The 20379-nt window shown below is 36.5% G+C and overlaps 1 protein-coding gene and 1 pseudogene across 5 annotated transcripts in view; one reads left to right on the top strand and one right to left on the bottom strand.

Annotated features, from left to right (window-relative positions):
* Positions 1 to 20379, bottom strand: part of LOC122229272 — a 28948-nt pseudogene that overhangs the window by 5116 nt on the left and 3453 nt on the right.
* Positions 2362 to 20379, top strand: part of LOC122198642 — a 61774-nt gene continuing 43756 nt past the window's right edge. For 2 of the 5 annotated variants that reach the window (XM_042903344.1, XM_042903339.1), the window contains exon 1: positions 2362 to 2476. The gene's annotated coding sequence lies outside the window, so the exon portion shown is untranslated. Of the gene's footprint in view, positions 2477 to 2586; positions 2743 to 4080; positions 4122 to 20379 lie in introns of those variants that run through there. The other 3 variants (XM_042903342.1, XM_042903338.1, XM_042903340.1) reach the window with 2 other exon arrangements.

Here is a 20379-nt window from a genome sequence, read left to right as displayed (position 1 = left end):
GAGCATTTTTTCATGTGTCTTTTAGCCATCTGGATGTCTTCTTTGGAGAAGTGTCTGTTCATGTCTTTTGCCCATTTTTTCAGTGGATTATTTGTTTTTTGGGTGTTGAGTTTGATAAGTTCTTCATAGATTTTGGATACTAACCCTTTATCTGATATGTCATTTGCAAATATCTTCTCCCATTCCTTTGGTTTGCTGATTGTTTCCTTTGGTGTGCAGAAGCTTTTATTTTGATGAGGTCCCAATAGTTCATTTTTGCTTTTGTTTCCCTTGCCTCTGGAGACATATGGAGTAAGAAGTTGCTGTGGCTGAGGTCAAATAGGTTTTTGTCTGCTTTCTCCTCTGGGATTTTGATGGCTTCCTGTCTTACATTTAGGTTTTTCATCCATTTAAGTTTATTTTTGTATGGTGTAAGAAAGTGGTCCGGGTTCATTTTTCTGTATGTTGCTGTCCAGTTTTCCCAGCACCACTTGCTGAAGAGACTACCTTTATTCCATTGGATATTCTTTCCTGCTTTGTCAAAGATTAGTTGGCCACATGTATTTGTGGGTCCATTTCTGGGTTCTCTATTCTGTTTCATTGATCTGAGTGTCTGGTTTTGTGCCAATACCACACTGTTGTGATGATTACAGCTTTGTAATACATCTTAAGTCTGGGATTGTGATGCCTCCATCTTTTGTTTTCTTTTTCAAGATTGCTTTGGCTATTTGGGGTCTTTTTTGGTTCCATACAAATTTTAGGATTGATTGTCTGTGAAGAATGCTAGTGTTATTTTGATAGAGATTGCATTGAATGTGTAGATTGCTTTGCATAGTATCAACACTTTAATAATATTTGTTCTTCCAATCCATGAGCATGGAATATTTTTCCTTTTTTTGTGTGTGTCTTCTTCAATTTCTTTCATAAGCTTTCTATAGTTTTCAGTGTCCAGATTTTTCACCTCTTTTGTTAGGTTTATTCCTAGGTTGTATGGTTTTTGGTACACAGTAGTTTTAATGTTTAAATAATAAATGATCCCAAACGAAAGTATACGAAAGTAAAAGAAAATGGGAAGAAAAATTCATAACAAAATAATACAAGACCATGTCCATGAATGAAGGCTATGAATCTCCAGATTGAAAGTGACTTTCAAGAGACCTGGATAATTAGCTAAAAGAAAAATAAGATAGTAACAAGTAAGATACACTCAGACCAAAGTATTGCCTCATGAAATTCAGATCACCAAGATCATGAGAAAATTCTAAAAGTCTCCACAAAACAAACAGGTAACTTACAAATTATTGGGACTAAGAATAACATCAGATTTTCAACAGCCATCTGAAGGAGGAATATCTTGAAAACTGTGATGAAAATGATTTTCAACCCTCACGGTTTGTCCATAAACAAATTATAAAGAAATTGAGAGAACAATAGGGTGTCACTTTCAAGCAAGTAAGGTCTAAAAACGTTTCCTTCCCATTCTCTAAGTTTTAGGTAGTTACTCTAAAATGAGGAGTTAATTCTAGCAAAAGAGGAAGCCATGGAATCTGGAAAGAGCAGATCTAACACTAGAGAGAGTTGAAGGCGGTTCCCCAGATGATGGCCAATGCAAGTGCCAGGATCAGAGGCGTACAGCGAGCTTGGAGAGCAACAAGTTAAGACGGGTTAGAGTGACTTCAGGAAAAGCAGAGACCTGACAGGTATCTTGAAAAAAAGAGGCGTAAGCATGTGGACAAGTGAAATAGCAGCTGTTGGAAGCGGTGGGAAAAATTAGCAATGGGTAATAAAGAAAACTTAAAAGTGTTTAAAAAAAAGAAATTGTTAATTCTAGGGGAAAATGAAATTTGATTTTGTTTCTAAGGTGTATACACACTGTAGGCAAATGAAATTTGGTTAAAAAAGGTAATAGCACGTGGTCTGCCGAAAACATTAATGGAGATACTAAATACTGACTTAATAAAAAGTTTTTGACATTTTTTTATTTTGTGGGATGGGGAAAGAAAAAGCAGGGTAAGACTGCCAGTGTCTCCATATATGAGGAAGTTAAGAACTAATGTCTAAAGTGATAAATCAATACATAACATGTTAGAAAAAGAGCGCCAATGTTGTAAGTGACTGTTTTTGGTAGCAGGATAGGTTGGAAACAGGGAGTCGTTTCCATTTCAAGACTTTAAACTCTTTGTACATTACTGCAATAAATATGAAAATTAACAGTTGCTTTTTGGATATTGGGAGTTACCTTATTTCCACTGAGAAGGGTCAGTTGATTTTACCTTGGTGCCTAAAGAGTCCAAAATGTATGTACCTACCCCTCCTGGTACACCAAAGGAGGGGTGAGAGAAAATGAGAGCAACCTTTCTCCCTTCATCCTGAAATGTTGCCTAGAGTGGAAACTGGAGGCTTCCGTAGTACCTGCTACTGTGATCGGAAAGATAGGGCCAGAGGCCCCAACTTCCGCCAGATACTCTCGGTAAAGGCAGCGCTGATACTACCAGAAGTAAGGCTCAGGACTCTTGTGGGGAGGAATCCTTACATCCTGGTCCTCTAATTTCTCAGAGGAAGCGTTTCTTCTTAATACTTCCGTTATTCTGTACCCGCCCTCCTCATTGGCTCCTCCCCCAGAAAGAAGGAAGGAATTCATTTTATTGGTGGATTTGAGGGAGGGGAGGAACCGGACATGCCCTGTTCTGCTCCATTTTCATCTTGAGAGTGCTGGCTCCCGAGGGTGTGCGGAGGGAGGCTTGCTGCTCCAGGCTTTGCCAGGTAGAGTGTCTTTCACTGGGAGGCTCTTGAATATTCAAGTCTGGCTGGTTATCCAGTGCTGCTGGTAACTGTGTGGGGTTAGTCTGCCCAAGCCTGCAGTTCACAGTTAGGAAGTCCGTTGTTGCCCTGTACCTTCACTCAAGCTTTCAGTAGTAGTAAAGGTAATGCTTTGGTTCCATTAGCCAACTATCTTGTCCTTAGTTGTTATTTATGGGGCTGAATCTAACTCACCATTAACTCTGTCAGGTATCTATCTGGCTATTGTTCCTTTGGTTTCTTAGTTCTGTAGGATTTTCTGTGGTCAACTTAGTGGCAGTGTATAAATACAATTTACATAAATTATAAATTTATTAACCTTATATCAAATTATTCTTTGCATTATTGGTGTAAAGTCAATTACATAATGAGCAAATGAAGATATTAAGTTAAATTTCCTTTATTTGCAAGTTACCCACATTGAAAATATAAAAGTTATCAACTGAAATACAGAATAACATTTTGTTTCTCTCCTGGGAAAACATGGAAGTTAGGAATATGAGGACGCATTAAAGTGAAATGTTGATGAAAATGATGTATACTTTCCTATTGTATCCCAAGAGAGTGAGTTCAACTCACATTAGGAAATCGACTTTTATAACACATGTGCTTTGTAACATAAAATCATTGAGTATTTTCTATGTGCCAGGCAATATTTTAATGCTAGGGATACAATAGTCAACAAAACAGGCAAAACCCCTACCCTTTTGGAAACTTCCTCCTTTCCTCTCTCCCTTCCTTCCTTTCCTTCTTCTTTCTATCCTTCCTTCTTGCCTGCCTTTCTCTGTTTTTTTCTTTCTCTCTTTTCCTTCCTTCCTTCCTTCCTTCCTTCCTTCCTTCCTTCCTTCTTCCTCCCCTTCCTCCCTCTCTCCCTTTTCCTTTCCTTGCCTTTCCTTGCCTTTCCTTTCTTTTCCTTTCCTTTCCTTTCCTTTCCTTTCCTTTCCTTTCCTTTCCTTTCCTCTCGTTTCCTCTCTTCTCCTCCCCTTCCTTCCTTCCTTCCTTCCTTCCTTCCTTCCTTCCTTTCCTTTCTTTATTTGCTTTATTGAGGTATAATTGCCAAATGAAATTACTTTCTCATGGGCAAGACAGATAATGAACCATAAATAGGTCAAACATATAGTATGTTAGAAAGCAATAAGTGTTATGGAGAAAAAATAAATAGGATGTTTGAATATGGAGTGTTGAGGCTGCACATTAGAATTGCAGTTTTAAAATAGTGCATCATTTAGTAAGGACCTGAAGGCAGTTGAGGCAACAAATTATATTCTTGTCATCTTCCAACATGCTATTTATATTACTAAGGGAGAAGAGGTCAAAGATCTGAGCTGCTGGATACTCCAACAGTAAGTATGGGAGATAAAGTGAAGGAAGGTGAAGAAGAAACAGCAAAGCAGTTTGCAGGAAATGATTTGAGAGGCCTGTTACTTATCTGAGCAAGAGCAAATAGAGGGAGGCTCAGGAAGACTTAAGGTGTTAACTGAACTTGGCATTAGAGAATAAGCAGCACATTGATGGGCAGAGTATTTTAGATGGGTAAAAATGAACATAAAGGCAGTGACAGGCATATGAAAGAAAATCATATTTGGAGTTTGATGAGTATTTTATTTGAGTGTTCCTGGAAAGAGGGTTGGCTGGGGTATGGGCTGGGAGCAAGGTTTGTTGGGGGGAGTTAAAAGATGAAAATTGGAAGTTGAAAAGATGGCTGTCTTTAAAGAGCTGGGTATGATTACAGATTGTAAGTGATTACAGATTATGAACAGATTAATAGGAAATCTTACAGATTAATATGACATCATATTACATATGATTACAGATTATAAGTGAACTTTATAATGGAGACAACAATTACCAAATGCCAAAGTCAAGTAATGATGTTTTAGTAATATTACTCTGGCGACCTTCTCATTTTCAATGGGGTAAGGTTGGAGGTAAGAAATTGACTTTGTGCATGACTATATCCAAATTTGTTGTAGTTTGGGATAGGCACTTGACCTCCTAATTCCTTGACCTCTAATTCCTCTCCTCAGTTTATCTAAATTCCATTCACTTTTTAAGGCCTAGTTTGAATTCCATGTGTTCTGTGTGGTTTTTAAAAGGTTGTTCATTCCAATTTCTACTGATCTCTCCTCTCTATGATTTATATTATTGAAAAGAAACCTTTTTCTTTTTTAATTTTCACTATGGTTGCACTTTTTCTCATTGTTGTTATTGAAGAATTTTAAAGCCAGGGACATGTATTTTCATTTCTTTATATTGCTTTCCAACATGTTGTAGTATGCTTGACAGTCTATTTTATTAATGATTTATCCTCATGATGTTCATGAAGTCAGGTCACATGCTGGCTAGAACTTTTTCATGGGCTCTATACCACATAGATAATAATGTCAAGCCTGTTGAGTGCCTTCAACCTGCATTTATAGTTTTCTTTCTTATCATTCTGTACCATTTCCATGGTTTAAATAGTTAGGCTTTGGAAAGATAGACATTCAACCAGACGGGTCATGCCCCCATCTCCTAAGCTGTAAGCCTCTTCCTTCGAATGTTATCATTTTGGTTCTGATATCTGAGATACTCGGATTTTTTTAAAACACTTTAATTGATATATAATTTTGAGATCATAAAATTCATCCTTTTAAAGTGTGCAGTTCAAGGAATTTTAGTATATTCACAGAATTGTGTCACCCTACAATATTTGCTTGCAGAATACTTGTATTGCACTAAAAGAAACCCTGTGTCTTTAGTTACTACCCACTCCTTCCCCTTCTAATTCCTGGCAGTTAACTAGTCTACTTTTGTCTCTATGGATTAGCTATTCTGGACACTTCATATAAATGAAATAATACAGTATGTGGTATTTTCTGTGTGGCTTCCTTCACATGGCATAGTCTTTTTAAGATTTATTCCTGTTGCAGTACTTATCAGTCACTTTAATGGCTGAATAGTATTCCATTGCATGGATATACCACATTTGTTTGTCTATTTATTAACTGATAAACATTTGGATTGTTTCAACTTTGTGATGATTTTGAATAATGCTGTTTGTGAACATTTGTGTATAAGTTATTTCATGGACATATGTTATCATTTTTCTTTGTTATGTAACTTGGAGTGGAATTGCTGGGTTCTAGGGCAACCATATCTTTAACCTTTTGAGGAACAGTTCTCCAAAATGACTGTACCCTTTTATAATTCTACCAGCAATGTATGAGGGTTACAATTTCTCCACATTCTTGATAACACTTGTTATGATCTGTTTTTTTAATTTTATTATTTTAGGCATCTTCGTGGATATGAGGTGGTATTGTTGCAGTTTTGATTTGACTTTCCCTGGTGGCTAATGATACTGGGTATTTTCTCATGTATTTATTGGTAATTTACATATATATATATGTGTATATTTAAAGACATGTCTATTCAGATCCTTTGCCTATTTTTCAATTGAGTTGTTTGTATTTTCATTACTGAGTTGTAAGATTTCTTTTTGTATTTTAATACAAATCCCTTATTAGATATATGATCTACAAATATTTTCTCTAATTCTTTGGGTTGTGTTATCATTTTTTTGATGCTGTCATTTAAAATATAAGAGTTTTTAATTTTGATGAAGTCTAATTTATTTAGTTTTTCTTTGTTGTTCATGTTTTTGTTGTCAGTATTTAAGAAATGCTTCCTTAGCCAAGATCACAAAGTTTTATTTCCATTTTCTTCTAAGAGTCTTACAGTTTTAGCTCATATATTTAGGTCTATGCTCAGTTTCAAGTTAATTTTTGTATATGGTGCGAGGTAGAGATCCAAGTTAATTCCCTTTATGTGGATATCCAGCTGTCCTAGCACCATTTGTTGAAAAGATTGTTCTTTTCCTATTACATTGTCTTAGCACCGTTTTCCAAAATCAATTGATCACATAAACATATGGTTTTGTTTTGTTTGGCTTATATGTCTGTCTTGAAGCGAGTATGACAGTCTTGATCACTATAGCTTGGTAGTACGTTCTGAAATCTGGGACTTTCAAGTTGGTTTTTCTCCAAGATTGTTTTGGCTATTCCAGGTCCCTTGACTTTCTATATAAAGTTTAAGATCAACTCATCAATTTTTACAAAAAAGCCAGTTGTGGGGCATATAGGTGGCTCAGTGGGTTAAGCATCAACTTTGACTCAGGTCATGATTTCATGGTTTGTGAGTTCAAGCCCAATCTGGCTCAGAGCCTGGAGCCTGCTTTGGATTCTGTGTCTCCCTCTCTGCCCATCCCCCACTCATGCCCCCATTCAAAAATAAATGAATTTAAAAACTTTTTTTTTTTTTTTTTTTTTTTTTTTACAAAAAAGCCACTTGGGATTTGACTAAGGATTCTATTGAATCTGTAGATCGATTAGGGACATATTCCTATCTTACTAATTGTCTCCTAATCCACGAAAATGAGATGTCTTCCACTTCTTTCAATAGTGTGTTATAGTTCTGAGTATATGTATTTAATTTCTTCTGTCAAATCTATTCTTATTTTGTGTGTGTGATGCTATTGTCAATGGAATAGTTTACTCAATTTTGTTTTTGAATTGTTCATTGCTAGTGTATAGAATTCCAAATGATTAAAAAAAATTTTTTTTAATATTTATTTTTGAGAGAGTGAGTGAGAGAGAGACAGAGACAGACTGTGAGTAGAGGAGGGACAGAGAGAAAGGTAGACATGGAATTCAAAGCAGGCTTCAGGCTCTGAGCTGTCATCACAGAGCCCAATGTGGGGCTTGAACTCACAAACCGTGAGATCATGACCTGAGCTGAAGTGGGACTTTTAACTGTCTCTGCCACCCAGGCACCCCCCAAATGACTTTTTAATATTGATCTTGTATTCTCCAATTTTGCTCAACTTGTTTATTAATCCTATTTTTGTGTGTGTGTGGATTCTTCATGATTATAATACAAGGTCATATGATTTGCAGAACAGAGACGGCTTTGCTGTTTCTGTTCACATCTGAAAGTTGGTTTTTTTGTTTGTTTGTTTTACTTGTCTGTTCATCCTGAATAAAACTTCCAATGTTAGATAGAAGTTGTAAGAGCAGATATCCTTTGTATTGTTTTTTATTTTAGGGGGGAAAGCATTCAGTTTTTCACTATTAAGTATGATGTTAGCTATGCATTTTCCATAGATGTCCCTCAAAAGGTTCACAAAATTTCATTTATTCCTAGTTTGTTAAGTGTTTTTTCTCAGGAGAGTAGTTGGGTTTTATCAATTGTTTTTCCTCTCTCTATTGTGGTGATCACGTGGTTTTGTTCTTCATTTTATTAATTAATCTCATGTATTACATTGATTTTTGGATGTTAAACCAACTTTGCAGTCCTGGAATAAATCTTACTTGGCCATATTGTGTAGTTTTTTTTGTTTTGTTTTGTTTTTTTTTTTTTTACATATTGCTAGTTTTTACATTTGCTAGTATTTTGTTGAAGATTTTTGCATCTGTATTCATCAATAATATTGGTCTGTAGTTTTCTTTTATGTGACATTGTAATCTAGTTTTCACATTATAAGGCAAGTTCTCTTGTTGGGATATGCTGCCTGTGTTCTCCTCAAGGATTTTGATGTTTTTTCGTGTCACATTTAAGTCTTCATCCATTTTGAATTTATCTTTGTGTATGGTGTAAGAAAGTCGTCCAGTTTCATTCTGCATGTCACTGTCCAGTTTTCCCAATACCATTAGTTGAATAGAATGTCTTTTTTCCATTAGATATTATTTCTCATTTTGTTGAAGATTAGTTAGTTGAACATACAGTTGTTGGTCCATAACCTGAGTTCTCTATTCTGTTCCATTGATATATGTGTCTGTTTTTGTGCCAGTACTATACTTTCTTGATTACAGCTTTGTAATACAGCTTAAGGACTGGAATTATGATGCCTCCCACTTTACTTTTCTTTTTTAACATTACTTTGGATATTCAGGATCTTCTCTGGTTCCATACAGATTTTAGAATTGTTCATTCTAGCTCTGTGAAAAATGCTGGTGTTGCTTTGATAGGTATTACACTGAATGTATAGATTGCCTTGAGTAATATCAACATTTTAACAATATTTGTTCTTCCAATCCATGAGGAAGGAATGTTTTTCCATTTCTTTGTGTCTTATTCAGTTTCTTTCATAAGCTTTTTGTAATTTTCAGCATACAGGTATTTTCCATCTTTGGTTGGTGCAATTATAAATGGGATTAATTTCTTGATTTCTCTTTTTGCTGCTTCATTATTGGTGTGTAACAATGCAATCAATTTCTGTACATTGGTTTATATCCTGTGACTTTGCTGAATTTATGTATCAGTTGTAGTAATTTTTTGGTGGAACCCTCTGGGTTTTCTACATAGAGTATCATGTCATCTGCAAAGAGTGAAAGTTTGACTTCTTCCTTGCCAGTTTGTAGGTCTTTTATTTCTTTTCATTGTCTGATTGCTAAGGCTAATATTTGCAGCACTATGTTGAACAGCAGTGGTTAAGAGTGGACATCACTGTCATGTTCCTGACCTTAGGGGAAAAGCTCTCAGTTTTTCCCCATTGAGGATGATATTAGTTGTGGGTCTTTCATGTATCACCTTTATGGTGTTGAGGTATGTTCCTTCTATCCCTGCTTGATACGGTTTTTATCAAGAAAGGATGCTGTATTTTGTCAAATGCTTTTTCTGCATCTATTGAGAGGATGAAATGGTTCTTATCCTTTCTTTTATTAATGTGGTGTGGTGTATTTTGTTGATTGATTTGTGAATATTGAACAAACCCTACAGCCTAGGAATAAATCCCACTTGATTGTGGTGAATAATTCTTTAAAAATTTTTTAATGCTTATTTATTTTTGACAGAGAGAGAGACAGAGCATGAGTGGGGGAGGAGCAGAGAGAGAGGGAGACACAGAATCCGAAGCAGGCTTCAGGCTCTGAGCTGTCAGCACAGAGCCCGATGTGGGGCTCAAACTCACAGACTGCGAGATTATGACCTGAGCCGAAGTCGGACACTCAACCGACTGAGCCACCCAGGTGGCCCTATGGTGAATAATTCTTTTAATGCATTGTTGGATTTTATTTGCTAGTATCTTGTTGAGAATTTTTGCACCCATGTTCATCAGAGATACTGGTCTGTAATTCTCATTTTTAGTGGAGTCTTTGTCTGGTTTTGGAATCAAAGTAATGCTGGCCTTGTAGAATGAGTTTTGAAGTTTTCATACTCATTTTTTATTCTTTGGAATAGTTTCAGAAGAACAGTTATTATCTCTTCTTTAAATGTTTGGTAGAATTCCCCTGGGAAGCCATTTAGCCCTGGACTCTTGTTGGGAGATTTTTGATTACTGATTCAATTTCTTTGCTGGTTATGGGTCTGTTTAAATTTTCTATTTTTTCCTATTTCACTTTTGGTAATTTATATATTTCTAGGAATTTGTCCATTTCTTCCAGTTTGCCTAATTTGTTGGCATATAATTTCTCATAATATTTTCTCATAATTGTCTTTCTGCAGTATTGGTTGTGATCTCTCCTCTTTGATTCATGATTTTATTTATTCACGTCCTTTCTTGTTTCTTTTTGATCAATCTGGCTAGGGGTTTATCAATTTTGTTAATTCTTTCAAAGAATCAGCTCCTCGTTTCATTGATTCTGTTCTACTATTTTTTTTCTTCTTATTTCTATATCATTTATTTCTTCTGCAATCATTATTATTTCCTTTCTTCTCCTGGTTTTAGGCTTTGTTTGCTGTTCTTTTTCCAGCTGCTTTAGGTGTAAGGTTAGATTGTGTATTTGAGATTTTTCTTGCCTCTTGAGGAAGTTCTGTATTGCAATATATTTCCCTCTTATGACTGCCTTTGCTACATCCCAACGGTTTTGGACTGTAGTGTTTTCATTTTCAGTTGCTTCCGTGTATTTTTTATTTCTTCTTTAATTTCCTGATCAACCCATTCCTTCTTCAGTAGGATGTTCTTTAATCTCCATGTATTAGTGGTTTTCCTAAAATTTTTCTTGTGGTTGATTTCAAGTTTCATAGTGTTGTGGTCTGAAAATATGCATGGTATGATGTCAGTTGTTTTTTTACTGGTTGAGCCCTGATTTGTGACCCAGTATGTGATCCATTCTGGAGAATGTTCCATGTGCACTCCAAAGAATATGTATTCTGATGCTTTAGGATGAAATGCTCTGAATATATCTATTAAGTCCATATTGTTCATTTTGTCATTTAAAACCATTGTTTCCTTGTTGATCTTCTACTAAAATGATCTGTTCATTGTTGTAAGTGAAGTGTTAAAGTCTCCTACTATTATTGTATTATTATTAATGAGTTTCTTTAAGTTTGTTGCTCATTAGTTTATATATTTGGCTTCTTTTATGTTGGAGGCATAAATATTTACAATTGTTAGATGTTCTTGTTGGATAGACCCCTTTATTATCATATAGTGCCCTTCTTCATCTCTTATTATAGTTTTTGGCTTAAAATCTAGTTTGTATGATATAAGTATGGCTATTCCAGCTTTCTTTTGATGTCCATTGGCATGATAAATCATTTCCCACCCCCTCACTTTCAGTCTGGAGGTGTCTTTGGGTCTAAAATAGGTCTCATGTAAGCAGCATATTGATGGCTCTTTTTTTTTTTTTTTTTTTAATCCATTCTGATACCCAGTGTCTTTTGATTGGAGCATTTAGTCCATTTACATTTATAGTTATTATTGATAGATATGAATTTAGTGCCATTGTACTATCTGTAAAGTCACTGTTCCTGTAGATTGCCTCTATTCCTTTCTAGTCTTTGTTGCTTTTGGTCTGTCTCTTTCCCACTCAAAGTGTACCCTTTAATAATTCTTGGAGAACTGGTTTGGTATTCATAAACTCCTTTAGTTTTTCCTTGTCTTGTAGACTCTATATCTCACTCTATTCTGAATTAAAGCCTTGTTGGATAAAGTATTCTTGGTTGAGTTATTCCTCCCCCCTCCCCCCCCATTAGCACGATGAATATATCATAACACTCCTTTCTGGCCTGCCAAGTTTCTGTGGACGGGTCTGCTACTAACCTTATGTGTCTACCCTTGTAGGTTAAGAACTTCTTGTCCCTAACTGCTTTCAAAATTCTCTCTTTATCTTTGTATTTTGCAATTTTCACTCTGTTTTGTTGTTGGCCTGTTTTTGTTGATTTTTAGGGGAGTTTTCTGTGCCTCTTGGACTTGAATGCCCGTTTACTTCCCCAGATTAGGGAAGTTCTCAGCTATAATTTGTTCAAATAAACCTTCTGTCCTCTTTTCTCACTCTTCTTCTGGGACTCCTGTGATATGGTTATTATTGCACTTTATGGAATCACTGAGTTTCCTAAGTCTATATTTGTGATCTAATAGCTTTTTTTTCCCTCTTCTTTTAAGCTTCAATATTTTCCATAATTTTATATTGTTATCAGATAGGTTCCCCTTCTCTCATCGTCATTGTGATTAACCCCACTCAGTTTCACATCTCTGTTATAGCATTTTTTATTTTGGCCTGACTACTTTTTAGGTCTTTTATCTCTGCAGCAAGGGTTTCTCTGGTGTCATCTATGCTTTTTTCAAGCCCAGCTAGTATTCTTATGACTGTTGTTCTAAATTCTTGTTCAAGTTATATTGCTTATATCTTTTGAACAAATCCCTGGCTATGATTTGTTCTTGATCTTTCTTTAGGAGAGAATTCCTCTGTCTTGTCATTTTGTCTGTCTTTGTCATTTTATTCGATTCCTCTGTCTTTGTCATTTTGTTCAATTTCTCCTGCTCTTCATTTGTTTCTGTAGATCCAAGTTTCTTATTGGTATCATATGCCTTCTGTCTGAAGAACTTTCTTAACATTTGGTATGTTCAGGTTTGCAGGCCATGAATTTTCTCTGAGATTGTTCATCTGAGGAAAGTTTTATTTCTTCTTTATTTGACAGGAATTTCACTGGGTATAAAATTGTGGCTTAACAATTTTTCTTTCAGTGTCTTCAGGATGCCACTCAAGTTTTTTTTTCTTTGTATTGTTTCTGATGAGAAGTTTGCTATAATTCTTATCTTTGTTCTTCTGTATATATTTTTTGTTACTGCCTGTGGCTGTGTTTAACTTTCTCTTTCTGTCTTTGGTTTTCAACAGTTTTGATATATGTGTAGATATTTTCTTTTGTGTTTTTGTATTTATCCTCCTTGATAATCTCTGAACTTCTTGGATCTATAGTTTGATATCTGTTATTAATTTGGGAATATTCTCAACCATTGTTTCTTTACATTTTTTTCCTTCCCTCTTCTCTCTCCTTCCTCTGGAATTTTCATTACATATATGTTGGGTTATTTGCTATTGTTCCATGGCTCTTGGATGCACTGTTCATTTTCTTTAACTCATTTTTCTTTTTGTGTTTTATTTTGTTAATTTCTTTTGACTTATCTTAAATTTCATGTATTTTGTGTTCTGCTAAGTCTTATCTAATGTTGAACCCACTGCAGCCATTCTTCATCTGTGTTATTTTAACTTCTAGCATTTTCATTTGATTTTTTTTTTTGTTATGGGTTCAGTGTCTCCACTGAAATTACTATCTGAATTTGCATGTTTGTCTGCCTTTTCCACTAGAGCTTTTTATATATTAATCATAGTTATTTTTAATTCCTAGTGTGTTATTTCCAACGTCTGTATCATATCTGAGATTGAGATATATTTATTGCTTTGTTTTTGACAATGCATTGTTTCTTCTTTGCTTTTTTTGGATGCTTCTTAACTTTTTCTTGGTACATGGACATCTCGTGTGGGATATCAAAGACTGAGATAACTAATTTTTGTGCTTGAAGACGATGCAACAACTTTTTTTTTTCTTGTCTGATAGGACTTTAGTATAGAAGGAGGTTGGGTCAGTTAAAGTCAGGAGTTGAGCTCCATCTGCATTTTGTTTTGCTATGGTTACCTTGCGGTAATACCAACTTAAAATCCTTTAGCATTACCTTATGCTCAGGGTGGAGACTGGTTTGCCAGAAGGTTTTTCTGATGTCTGCTCCCCCACTCTGTTTTATTTATTTATTTATTTATTTAATTTATTTTTTTTAACGTTTATTTATTTTTGAGACAGAGAGAGACAAAGCATGAACGGGGGAGGGTCAGAGAGAGGGAGACACAGAATCTGAAACAGGCTCCAGGCTCTGAGCTGTCAGCACAGAGCCCGACGCGGGGCTCGAACTCACGGACTGCGAGATCATGACCTGAGCCGAAGTCGGCCGCCCAACCGACTGAGCCACCCAGGCGCCCCAACCCCCACTCTGTTTTAAATCTTACTTTGAGAGGGTCTCCCTCCATGATCTTGCTCCTTTCCCCCAAACGGACTGCTATTCATTGCTACTCATCTTTAGTTGCATCATGGTAAGTGTGTATATGTATGTGGTTGTGGTGGTGATGTTTCTGTTGTTCTTATTAAGATTTAGTTTAACAGGCATTGTGTCCTGGTCATTGGAGTCTCATAAGTCATCTCATGATGTGTCTCATCCAGCCAGAGAAGACCTTTATTGGTCTGGGACGAGCACTTATTCCTGCCCCTACCATAAGGGTAGGGAGTTTTTTCCTATTCCAATCTCTTAGCTAGAATGGGTTTTCAAGAGTGCTCTAAAGGAAGGGGAACAAGGATTCCCACATCTCCCTTCTTAAGTAGTTTTAAGCCCTTTGATTCTAGGAGAGATAGGAGAGAAGGATCCAAGTGGAGTTTTGTGCTTTTCCAGCAGACTGTTCCCTTCCCGCATCTCAGGGGAGGCTTTCTTAGTATAGTACTCTAACCAGTGTTTCTGTAAGCATTTGGCAAGGTCTGTAGAGACAGGGCTGGCAAGTGGGTGCAAGTTCCCCTTATGTTTGCAGCCCCCAGGCATTCTATATTCCTTGGCTAGCCTGTACTCAGCGTGTAGTAATCCTTTAAATATTTTATCCTAATTTTTATTACATGTGTCCAGCAGCATCTGCCCCAGGTCAGTAAGTTCTTGCTTTCTATAGTTTCCTTAGATTTGAGGTTAGTTTGTTGCTCTGCAACCTCAACTAAATGATAGGTTCAAGTATTAGAGATTTTTCTAGCATTGTATTTTTGTGTACTCAGTGTGAGATTACATGGAGTTTAAATATTGAGCCACCACACCTTGAGTATAGAATTGAAGAAGATATTCAAGTCATAAGGACCCAAGCTGGATAGCCAATCTGTCCAGTTGTTCTTTTCATAGCACTGGGCTTTTAAGGTGCTTCCAAACTGAAAAGTCTTGTGCCTTTTCCAGCAGAGGAGACACATCTGTTTAAGGTTTTACATGGAAGAAGTTGGAAGAATGATTCCAGATCTTTATAGAATAGCAACAATGTAGTAAAAAGAGTTGGATTGGTAATAATTCTTGTTTTCAAGTGCCCTTGATGGGTGATTTTAAAAAAGGAAGAAGAAAAAATAGAAGAAAAATGATAAAAAGACAGCTGAGCTCAGAATAGTGTGGAGCAGTGCTGGAAAACCTTCTGGGCAGCCTTGCTATCTCTTACCAGAGCATCCATTTACCTATAATCTTAACAGATATTTGATCAATTCAACGTTGTTAACATGTAGTAAGACTGCTAACTTTTTGGCATGTACATTTATGCCATCTGGTTACACAAGCACGGAGCCCTGTTGTTCAGATGATGGTACAGCTATTATTGTAAATTTAGCCATCTCATTATAGGTGAATGAAATTCAAATCGTCAGAGTATCGGGTACAATAAAAGCTTTATCTACTTTCCTGTCCTTCCTGCCAAATACACACGACAAACACATTTTACTTTAGGAAAAGACTTAAAAGTACCCTGAAGTGAAAAGTATTCAGAGGTCTCCAGTTTCTGCAGAAGAACACACAACAGCAAGGCAATTGCAAATTGGCCTAATCTTCAAGGTAATAGGATACTCTTTAAATCTCTTGGACTATGTCTCTTTTGTATCTAACACTGCAGAATTGTCAGAGAAGAGAAAAGAGAATCCCATAGTACCTTTGAAATTTAAGTTTTAAAAATCTAATTCATTTTATATTCAGTCATTTTAAAATGTAGGTCCTTAAATCCTGATCTGTAAAGTTTTCTTGATGGGATTGTATTGCCACAGAACACTGCCAATGACACTGCTTAAATAGTAGTCTTCTTTGTTCTACCTGCCCTCTTACCCTTTTCTGTCATGCCAAGGCCCTCCCTCTGTGCCTTAAAAATTCTATACAAACCCATCATTTTTATACAGCTTTCACAGACATATGGCTCCAGGGCCTGGTCTCTCAGCAACAGTACGGCCCTCAAGTCTGATTCTTTGCATAGCTGAAACTAGCTGTGTGTTTCAGTGTGTGTTTTTATATACTTACATATTTCTATTCATCCTGTCTGACAATGAGTGTTCTGCTTTTCAAATACAGAAAACATATCTCTCCCCTCACATCTCTCTACAATATCTTGTATACTGCTCTTCTTTGTAGTTCCTTCAAATTAGATATAAAATCAAGCTCTGAAAGTACTGACATTTTGAAAAATCTTACTAGCCCACTAAAATTATAAACTGGCTGGGGCATAATATGCAAAGGAAGAATGCTAATTGTTTTGAGCTCAGGATTAGGGAAAAGCAACAATTTAGTCTATATATTTCTCCTCAATTCTTCATTTATTATCTGTCAACTGTCTACCTATCTATCCATCCAGCATCTGTGTGTATGTGTGGTAATGGAGTAAACTCACCAGTAATTATCTTGACATCCAGATGGAACCCCCATGCAGTGAATAACTCATTGACTACCCCCAAGGTGAGACCTTGGCATCCTTTTTTAAGTACCAATTTTATAAAGAGCCCATATCAGGGTACGAATTATAGAGTGATCTCCTATTGGTCTTATTATTGAGACCTGATGGGTGAAAAATTCCGCCTGGGTTTAGCAATATCTGCTAAAGCTAATATTTAAAGGAATTACAGTATTGAATCTTGGGAATAAAAGTATTAGTTGACAATCATTAGTACTGATTTACTAAATAGTTGCTTAAGACATACATACAATATCCTTTAACTGGGATAGAAAAGGCTGTTTAAAATAGGAGCCAACTGCAGAAGCTTTTGCATATAAGGGGAGCAGCCAGATTCCTATTAGAGAGATGGCTTTTGGTTTGGAAATGGGAGAGATGACAGATACGACAGACTCACTCTTCATGTATTCATGGTCTAAACCAGAGATATGGAAACACTTGAGAAACTTTAAAAATTCTGATGTCTGGAACTAGGACCCAGGCATCAGTTTTTAAAACTCCCCAGGTGATTCTAGTGTTGAGGAAATTTGGAAACCTAGTCTAGAATCTTGCTGCTCAAAGTGTGGTACTGGGTGCTTATTAGAAATGCAGAATCTTGGGCCCCACCTCAAGTCAACTGAATCAGAATCTGTATCTTGACGAGATCCCCCAGTGGTTTTTATGCACATTAAACCACAAGAAGCACCGGGCTAGAAAAGTTTTCAACTCTAGCTGTGCATTAGAATTACCTGGGGAGCTGTTAAAATATAATGATATTCTGGCCTCACTCAGAGAGATTATCTATAGCCCATTTGGTGTAGGGTGGGGACTGGATATTGGTATGCTGTATGCTTCTCAGGCGATTCCAGGGTGCAGTCGCAATTATGAAATATAAGGCAAAGCTGAATAACTTTCACTGAATAACTTTATATAAAAGAGAATCTGGAGGTTACCTAGGTAGCCTGGAAGATAGAGATTAGGGACACTGAAAAAAGGCAGTTTGAGGATGCCTATGGTAGGTAATACTCCAATGTGCTAGGAAGCTAGGCTTTGAGAGGAAAGGTTTCCCAGTGAGAAATTTTCATGGTGGTGGGGGAGGAGAGAGTAGAGGTTGGCTAAAGTACTTTAAAAACAGAAATGTGTAATATTCAATTTTAGGTTGTTGGCTTTTTTTATGAAGCAGGGTAAGAGGTGACTATGAGAGAATTTGACTCTAGTAATTCACACAATTCTTGTGATGTCATAAAATCCTCATAGGATTATGAAGGATGGAGGCTTGAGCTACTTAAAATATAAACTACAGGAAGAGTAACCCCAGAAAGTTGGAGGATTAAGTTTGAGGCATCTTCTGATCAGTCATGTGGGAAACAAATACATCATAGAAGGACATTTTGTCCTTTGACCAGCTGCTGCTTCTCCTACTTCAGGAATGAGTAGTATCTCTCTAGCTTGGATCTAGGTCAGTCAGTATCTCATTCTTGCTTTTTGGTTATCTAGCCTTCTTTTTACTCATTCATGCCTCCTTCTTGAGATCCATAATGTCCTTTTACTCCTTTCTCATGGCTAGTTATTAATGCATTAAGACTTTTCATCTAACTCTTTGTCTCTGGTTCTTTGTCATTATGTCCAGACACTCTAAACAAGGAAGAAACTTTTCTGACTGCAGGATAGATCCCTTTTAAATAAGGATACAGAAACAGAACAAAATCAGATAATAAGCCCAGAACTCTCTTTCCTTCTGAAATTAGAGGAGTCATTTACACCTACTAATTTCAGAGGGAAGTGTGAAAAACTCCCCTTGAAACACCCGGGTCATCTGTGTTAAGCTTGGGTACACATCCACACTCAGTGTGGCTGTATCTTGTACCTAAGACATTTAAACCATAGGGAGTATTTATTAGGCACGTAGCAAGAGCTTAAGTTATTGAGCAAGTCGCTTCTCAAGGGAGGAAATGCTTTACCTCATTTCATCTAACCTCTCTGGCCTCCCTCCTGAAAGAAGGAAAGATGGTCAAGAAGTAGTTGCGGAAGATTTGTATTTAAAGTGGTAACATATTTTATAAAAGTGCTATTTTTGTGTACATCCTATCTTGGACTGCAAAACAAGCAGGGCTTCTGTGGAGCTTTTGCTCCAGCATAGAAGTAGGTGTGAAAAGTTGAAAAATGATCAAGGCTGAGTGTGGGCAGTCTAAACAAGGGCAAGTTATGAAGGGAAAGTCAGAATTGAGAGAAGGTAAGGTGATAATACCAAGGTACCCCATTGCCTTATCTATCAGGTAGAATATAATTGTCACTATTTAATATTTATCAGAAAGGATCTTTGAATAAGAATACAGCCTGTGCATGAATCTTCTACATTTTGCTGGTTAGCAGAGTAGAACCACATTTTCCTTTTGTGTGTCAAGATGCCATTGAATGACTAAAATTAATTTTCCCCCATTAATTTTACTTCATGTTAGGTTACAGACAAAAAGTGAGCAAAGATGTCTAGGAAAACAGCCCAGGAATGAAGGAAGAAACTGATTAAGTAATTGGAGCAGTACAGTGTGAGGTCACGTAGTGTAGAAGCTCCCCTCCGAACCACTGGACTTAACCACATGGGGACGAGATACTAAAAACTGGCAATTACAATAGACCAGTAGGTGGGAGGAATTCAGTGAATCGGTCTGAAGTCCAAAGTCCTCAACGGCCTTGGGACATTCAGAACACCAGCATGATGCTCATGATAAGGACTCTGTGTTACCAAGAAAAGGGTAAATGCTATCCCTGTTTATTGGAGCAGGGAGGAGTATTATACATCTCAGCCAGACTTTCAACAAAATAATTGCATTTTTTGCAATGGGATTTAAAGGGTTAAGCTTTCAATATCCTAGATATTCCTTTACTTGGAAGACCTTCGTGGGACACCAATTGGGTAACTAAAGTGTCATGATACTAACATATAGTTTTCTCTTAGTTACCAAATAGCATTCTTCTTCCTTATCTAATCTGCTGCTTACATCTGTACTTTTAACCTTGTATTAATGTCACCCTTGAAAGTTAACTTAAAATTACCTTTATTTGGTTGCTTATTAAAGTATGTTGGTATATTCCCTTTCCCTAGTCGTGCACTGAGCCCACTTTCCTCTCCCAACACACTTCTCAAACCTTGATCAAACATAGTTTGATCAGAATGTTCCCCTACCTTCTCTCTAGCCTCTCTGCTCTGTTTCTTATCTTTTTTATTGAAACTAACACCTAGACAGTTTGTTTTTCGGTCATTGTCATTGCTCACCTCCAATTTTAGCTCTTCAGATGGTATCACACTTCTCTCTCAACACATGCAACTAATTCAGCCACTCGACATGTTTATTCCTCACATTTATACAAAACACATTTAAACATTCACTTTTCATTTGCATCTGCATTTCATACTCTTTAGGAAACACACACACACACACACACACACACACACACACTCACACACACGAGAAGCATCTGCCAGAGCACCAGTTCTTGTTTCAATTTCATTGTGCTTCTTTTTTTCTTTCTTTTTTCTTTTTTCTTTCTTTCTTTCTTTCTTTCTTTCTTTCTTTCTTTCTTTCTTTCACTCATTTGGTAATGAGGGGAACTATGACATGATTAGGTAATACTTGGCTTTTACCATGTCAAACAAGGTGCCAGTATTGCCTTAAATTTATGCCTACGTAAATATATTTGAGAATGATAGTTCTCTGTGTGTGTGTATTCCACATGGATGAATGCACATGGTCATGTATATAATATGTATTTATAGCAAGGTCAGAAGATTGGCAGCTTAACCGTCAATTTCTATCAGACAGGAAACAAACCAGTCTCTTCTTTAGCACAAAACCACCAAAGAGACAGTGCT

This window comes from Panthera leo, chromosome C2 (genome assembly GCF_018350215.1).
Source record: "Panthera leo isolate Ple1 chromosome C2, P.leo_Ple1_pat1.1, whole genome shotgun sequence".
In the NCBI taxonomy this organism is placed as follows: domain Eukaryota; kingdom Metazoa; phylum Chordata; class Mammalia; order Carnivora; family Felidae; genus Panthera; species Panthera leo.
Note: the sequence above shows the minus strand (reverse complement) of the source record. Positions and strands in the feature narration are given on the sequence as shown.